The 7,612-nt window shown below is 35.6% G+C and overlaps 1 pseudogene; it reads right to left on the reverse strand.

The window, feature by feature from the left end:
* Nucleotides 1-919: 919 nt before the first annotated feature.
* Nucleotides 920-4,245, reverse strand: LOC113304978 (annotated as a pseudogene).
* Nucleotides 4,246-7,612: the final 3,367 nt, after the last annotated feature.

Genomic DNA, 7,612 nt, shown 5'->3' on the forward strand with positions numbered 1-7,612 from the left:
CCTTTTCTATGCTTTGACAGTATTAATATGTCTGCCTCATGAATAAACTTGTTGCGACCACCCTCAAAAGATGGTACACACAAATGACCCTAATCATTAGAGAAATAAACCGAGTTTTTAATAGCTCATAGCAACACCATTGGAAATACTGAACTAGTGAACTGCGCAACTGATTTTGTTTGCCGCCCCAACTCATACCTCATATTGATGGGGTACCCATTTCTCAAATCCCAGTGAAACTAACAAACTTCGAGCAATCTAACAAACTTATAACAAGTAAAGTGGTGCTTTAGTTATTACCCATTTCTCAAATTCCAGGTTTTGACTTCCGGTTACCAAACCCAATTTTTATTTTCTGATAAGAAGGTTGAAGAATCTGGAACGTGCAGGTCAATTGTGCGTCCACACTCATTACAGCACCAGCATTGTCAAACTCCAATATGGTAACCAGTTGTGGGTCGGCAAAGAATTTATATCCATCTTCCAAAACCTGATGACAATCACAAATGAGACAAAAACGTGAGACCAACCAACTAACCGAGTCATACTGCTAATAAGATAATTTTGATTTCACAGAGTATGTTGAAGGGGTTAAATTAACCTGGTGAGCTTGGCAAGTCAGGTCGAAGTCATGACAACATTAACAAATTACCTACCTCAAACAATCACATGGTGCCAGCTAACATTCACAAACACACTACATAGCGAAAATCAACCTAAAATCCAAACTAAGGTACACGCTTGGAGTTATTTACAGCCTAATAACAAGGCAGAGAATGTTATTTCTGCATTCTCTTATGCACCTCAAACCACTACCCATCAAGAACACGTCAGACGAATTTGAAGACTAAGGGCAAGGGGCTCAAATACCCATCCGTGCTCAACTAAAACAAGAATTACCCCTAAAACAAAGTTTTCATTAGGAAGAACCAGCTACAGCCATGTGTTGGGGGGCATTTGTTCCACTGGAGTACAAGGGTTTTCGCCTAGCTAAAAACCTAAAACAAGAACCAAAATTGAAACCTTGAAGAACACAACTATACTGCAATATTTGTTCTTTTATTCTTACACCTGATTTACACTCAATATTTTTCTTACATGGTTAAGACCCAAATTTTGATTTTTGTGATTACTGTACATATCTAATCGTTATGATCATATTTACCTATTTCATTTTGCTTTGAAGATTGAAATTAAAAATAGACTGCATTTTCCAGTACACTCTATCTATGTGGTGTAAGAATCATCAGTTAAGACAAGTGCATGACAAAATAATTTAGCCAAATGAAGCAACAAACCAGAGTGGCGGTGGTCTCATAACCCACAGGTCCCAGGATCCTTATCGAAACCTGACTCTGATATTAGCAGAGAAAGGCTTCCCAAGCTTTTTTAGAATCATGCAATTCAAACCAATTTAGTTACAGAACAAATATTTTTTGAAAAGAAAAGATTCATTGCAGAAGCTGACTAAGAAGTAGAACTGACTCGACTTGACAAAACTAGCAGTTTCTAATGTCCGGAAACGAAAGTTTCTAATGTCGAAGACGATCAAATCACTCTATATGAGATCATTCAAGACCAAACAGAACATAGGAGGACAATCCTGAGCTAAGCAAATCAAACTCCTTGCCAGGGTGATGTGAAGAATCATTTGCAACCTCTATAACTGAAGTTTTCTGGAAATAAAAGGTGAGTGAATTACCGCCATGGGAACTCGCTAGTGTCTATTCCAGCTTGGTGAAGCTCGTCGACATACTGCAGTGCTTCTCAGCACTCTTCTCTATCATCAAAAAATTCTTTCTTTCCCTTCCTCCCCCATGGCCACAGCGGCCCGTACAGCTACACGCCTGATGCCATGTAAGAAGAGCTTATGTCCATTTGGAAGAGGAGGATGATAATCATTCTCGCCATATTTCTAATATTCCACCATTCACCATCCTACACCGGACAGCATGTCCCAAGGTACCCACTGGTGTAGGTACAACATTATAAGTTAGTCTAACAACATCCAAAATCGCTCAAGACTTATCTTCTGTTCAACATTAAGCAAAGAGAAATGGAATTAACAGAATGCGTAGCTCAGAACTAATGGAGGTTATGATAAGCGTTCCAGGCTGAACATGATCTATTTGCTGAGAGACCACAGTCTATTAACGAAATGCCCGACTAATACACATGTTATCTCGTCATTATTTACAAGGGATTCAGAAATGAAGTTAGAGATAAATGTCAGTTCAGAACTTTAATTGGTGCAGTCTAATCTGTATATTCATCGATCTTCCGTCCTTGGGTTGTCAGAAGTCAAAAGAGTAACATCACTTTTTTCGGTAGCTATCTTCGCTATCGTTGGTATGTTCCCTCTGTCCCTCTTACCACCACATTAAGCACTCAGATAAGTTCAAGAGCAAATGTGATTTAAATTTTCATCACAAAGGAGTGGGAACACCAATATGTATTTTGAAAAAAGTTCCAGGATAATGAGGCATTCTCATTTCCAACCCCCGAACCAGAAGAGAGAACGAACTAACCAGACAAGCAATAAAATCTTACTAATAGAATAATATATTACTAATAGAATAATATAAAATTAAAAGCATAATTGTTTGTTTTAATTCTTCGTTCAAAGGTTGTAATTTCTTTTTTTAGATGCTGTAACTGATGAAGAGTAATATATTACTGTTTCATCTAATAGAAGAACACCTAAGTTCTTCTCTTTTGCTTTTGTTTTAAGAGGAGCAATTACATGTTGATGGAAGGGGACATACTTGTGACAATTCTTCGTGGCGCAAGCTCCCTTACATCATCGACAAGGCATCAGGTTTATGAGCATAGTCTACAATTACTCCAAATGCCTGTTCTTCATCTATTGACTCACACCTGCCTGGTACACCATCAAGTATCAACTTCTTCAATCCCTCTAAAAATGTCTTGCAAAGGTGCTCCCACAGCTATGCCAACTGACACAACCGCAAGAATATTGTAGATATTGTGCCTCCCAAGCAACCCTGAAGATATCCCTTGAGGGGAGTATTAACCAACACCCGTGTCTCAAAAAGAGAGAGCTCAAATTTCAATACATCTGCACTCTTATTCTCCATAGCAAATGTGACAATAGGTATTTTCAGGTTCCCTTGCGCACTGAAGAAAGGAGCATTTGGGTCGTCAATGTTCACAATCTTTCTATGCTGATCTGGGACTACCATTTTTGCAAAAAGGTTGGCCTTTGCATCTCTGTATTCCTCCTCTGTTTGTTGAACATCCATATGGTCCCTAGTAAGGTTTGTGAACACAGCGATATCAAAATCAACTTCATCACACCTTCCAAGCGAAAGTCCATTTGATGAAGCTTCCATAACAACTGTCTCAGCCCCATTATGAAGAATCTTAGCCAGCATCTTCTGGACCAAAACTGCATCCAGAGTCGTATTCAGACACTCCAATATATTATCTCCATGAACATTTTTAGCTACAGTACTCAACATCCCAGTTCCCAAACCCATTGCTTCATACACGCTTCTTACCAGATACGATGTAGTTGTTTTTCCGTTCCTACCTGTAACACCAATTACAGACATTTTTCTTCGATGGGCTTCCATATAAAAAGAACCCACCAATGCATCAAGAACTGCATTCGTGTCCTCACCAATAACCAAAGCCGTACACCCCAAAGTCTCATCTATATCAATCTCTTTACTAGCAACAACCGCAACAGCTCTTCTTTTATCAGCCTCACTAAAAAACAAATGTCCATTCGTCTTCATCCCAACACAACTCACAAACAAATCACCGGAACACATCTCTCTAGAATCATGTGCAACACCAGTAATCTCAATCTCTAAATTCCCATAAACCGAAATCGGTACAACCCTACTCTCATCAAGTAATTCAGCTAAATGTCATCTTAAATTTAGGCTCTAATATCCTAGGTTTAGTTTTACCATAATTATCAAAATCAAGATCAAATCTATCTATAGTAGAATGAGTCCCACGGCACTGAGTAACAGAGCACAACTCGGAACTTTCTAGGACCAAGGCACTGATTAGCGGGCTTAATCAATACCTTGGTCCTAGACAGTGCCGAGTTGTGCTCTGTTATAGACTTGGTATCCCTTTGTTTGCTTAGAATGGTTTATGCTCAAGTTGTAGCCGGTCTATGGATATATTCGGAGACCATACGCTTCATTATGTTAAAGATGTTGGGAGCAAGTTTCGACATGATCTTGTTCGTGACGTTGTGTTTGACATTTACTACAAGGCTGGCGTACCTGCGCGTAAGGAAGTATCTCTTGGTATTCAGTCAGATGATGACATAGACTTGAGGCATGCGGACATTTTTGTTCTCAATTGGGAAAATGGTCGAGATGTTTGTACGGATGTCATTGGTGTCTCGCCCTTCACTAGTGATGGTGTTCGATCATTTGTCCCAGGAAAAACAATTTCTAATGCAGTTTCAAGAAAGCGCACTAAATATTTGGGCAAGTGTACTTGTTTGTGTTATGGTCTGGGTGTTTTATCCTTCTCTATTTTAGGGGAGCTTGGTGACGACACTTTGTGTTTTTCAAGCGTCTTAAGAATTGTCTTGTTAGTAATGACGCTAGTAGTGGTTTTGGTAGTTTTATTTTTCATAGATTAGGCGTTATTATTCAAAGAGGAGTTAGAGCCCATCTTGTTGCTAGGCTACCAACCAAAAGCTGTGTTTGATCCATTAATATCAAATAATTAGTTTTTATACAAAGAAAATACCATATCAACGCTTTAAAAAAACAAAATACCATATCATATCTTTTATACTTCCTATATAAATACAATATCAATATCAAATCATATTTTTATAAACACAATATCCAATCATATTTTGTATTACCTATCTAAACACAAGTTTAGACAATTTGGATGTAGATACAGACAGTGAAATAACTCTAGACTTGCAAAATTTGATCGAGAAGTTGGGCTATCGCAATCATGTTGAAGATGTCCTAAATTATCGAGAAGAAAATGATGTTACACAGTTGTTAACCGATGAAGAAATAATCGAGAACGTTATGGGAACTGAAAAGATGTGGAAGAAGATGATGAAATTTCTACGATAGAGCCCCCTTCACGAAACGAAGTTATTAAATCGACAATCACATTGAATAGTTTCTTGGTGAGCTATGAGAAAACAACACCAAAAATCCTTACAATGATGAGAAAAATTAGACATGAAATTCAATGCGATATTGATTTTAGCAAAAAACAGAAGACCATTAAATCATTATTTAAAAAGTCTTCGTAAATCATTAATGTATTGAATATATATATAATGCATTATTAATTTATATTTCATATGGGACCTATATAGGTAATCAAAAAAGTATTATCTATAATTTTAGCGAATTAGTAATTTGGCATGTTGTCCCCGACTCGGGACCGGCCAAAAATATTATTTAAGAGAGTTTATTAAATAATCGAGTATTAATTAAAAGAGTTTCTATTGTAATTCAATCTGTGGTTAGTAGTTTCCTTTCCCATCATGCGTCTGTTTTCCGTATTCCTATGTTTATTACTGATAAAATGATCTCTATTCAGATGAGATTATGGTGGAATAAACAAAAGGAGAAGAGAAGGTGTTATTTCATAAAATGGAAAGAAGTGGCACAAACTAGAGAATTACGTGGTTTAAATATTAAACAGACTGAAATCATGAATTTCGCCTTACTTGCAAAACTTGTTTGAAAAATGTTTCATTCTCAAGATGCTTTATGGTTTAAAATCATGAAAGGTAAGTATTTTCCTCTTACTATCCTTTTAGTCATGGTATGAAAATCGTACGATTTGAATCATCGATTAGAAAAGAATCTTTACTAAATAGTCTGTTTTTTTCATGCGATTTTACCCTTCACTAAATTAATATTCGATTCACGAATCAACATACGATTCGATTCTTAAAAGTAAAAAACGATTCATGATTTAAAAACTTTGCTTTTAGTAATCCTCTTAATAATACTTTTTCAAGGGTATGGAATGCTATTTGTAGGGGCTTTGCAAGAAATATGTTGTTTGGGAGGTTGGAGATGACTCTTCAATCGGTATATAATAAGATAGAATAATATGTTTTTATTTTCTTGAATATCATTTCATTTTTATCTCTAATTTTATATGATCTTAACAATTGCTATCATGAGTCATCATCGAGTGTTCCAAATTTCATGATTTATATGGGATGATACCGGTATTGATAGGGGCTGATACCATTTAACCGATCCAATGGTCAGGATCGCTTAATATTTTTTTGTCCCATATGAAACGGTATCAGCCCCCAGTAAACTGGTATTAGCCCATATCAATCATGCCAAATTTGACATATCTATCAAATTATTGCAATACTTTCTTTAAGGCATTGACTAAATGTAATCTACATTTAAACTACATATAACCTTTTCTCAATGTTTAAATATTGTTGATAAGCTTTATGTGGGTAAACAAAATGTAACTTTTATCGTCCTTCATGTTTTCATCTTTTATTGGTTGTTGATAATTTGCTATGTACAACATGCATTTGTATTTAATGAATGAGATCCATCAACGTCGGATACAATTGTTCTAGACTCATAATAAAATATTTATACAATTAGCACAATGTTTGAAGTTTGTTTTTAGTAGTTGAGATTAATAAGATCATCAGATAATTTATGAAAAATAAACAACATTAACAACATAAACCTATTTTAAGAATATCTCGTAATAAGATCATCTTATTGACTTAAACTAATACACAGAGTTTTACAAGAGATAATGAAGGACTATGATGATGGATTCTGACAAATTATAGGTTTTATAGGGTCTGGTGTCTAAAATCAAATTATGACTATGCTTTTTTACAAAAACCAATACAATAAATTGATAATTCCTCATTTATATATAGTTTATAAATCTTAAGATGGTATATAATCAGAGAATTAACTTGGAAAATAACATCACAAAAATATTAAATCATGATTAGAAGAAAAAATAATCTGAAAACAGGAAAGTATATCTCAGCAGGGATGATGGTGGTTCCATCCAATTACATAGTGGGTTTTCATTGCCCACGTTGCCTATGGGTTTGTCACTAAATTGTTTTTTTGGTGAGGGTTTATTTAGTCAAAAGAAAGGTCACATTTAGTCATCGCCTTTTTTAATCTCAGTAGAGTTTATGAAAATTTCATTTACCCAGATCTGATTCTTGAAATCAATTCAAGATTTTTCAACTTCTTGATCTGGTTTTCTCGAAGTTACTCTCATAAAAGCTTTATTAGCTCAGATTTCTTGTTTCTTGAATTTGATGATTTTTGAATATTTTCAATCTACAATGCTTTCAAAAATTGCTAGTTGACAGGATCTTCTTTTACCTCCGGAAATGATGGCTTTACTCGGGATCTGTATAATTCAGGCTTCCATTTACCAATAATGCGAATTTTATTTCTTTAAAACTTGTTCCACGAGTTACCTCCTTTGAAAGAATCAATTTGGGTATATCGGATCCATGTTGATCTCCTTGATTATGTGGATGGCAACATTTAAGAACCACCTCGACATATTATGCGTAATGGTGCTCAATCTCTGAATCCAGCTAGGCTATTAGCTTAAGGTG

Source organism: Papaver somniferum, chromosome 8 (assembly GCF_003573695.1).
Source record: "Papaver somniferum cultivar HN1 chromosome 8, ASM357369v1, whole genome shotgun sequence".
Classification (NCBI taxonomy): domain Eukaryota; kingdom Viridiplantae; phylum Streptophyta; class Magnoliopsida; order Ranunculales; family Papaveraceae; genus Papaver; species Papaver somniferum.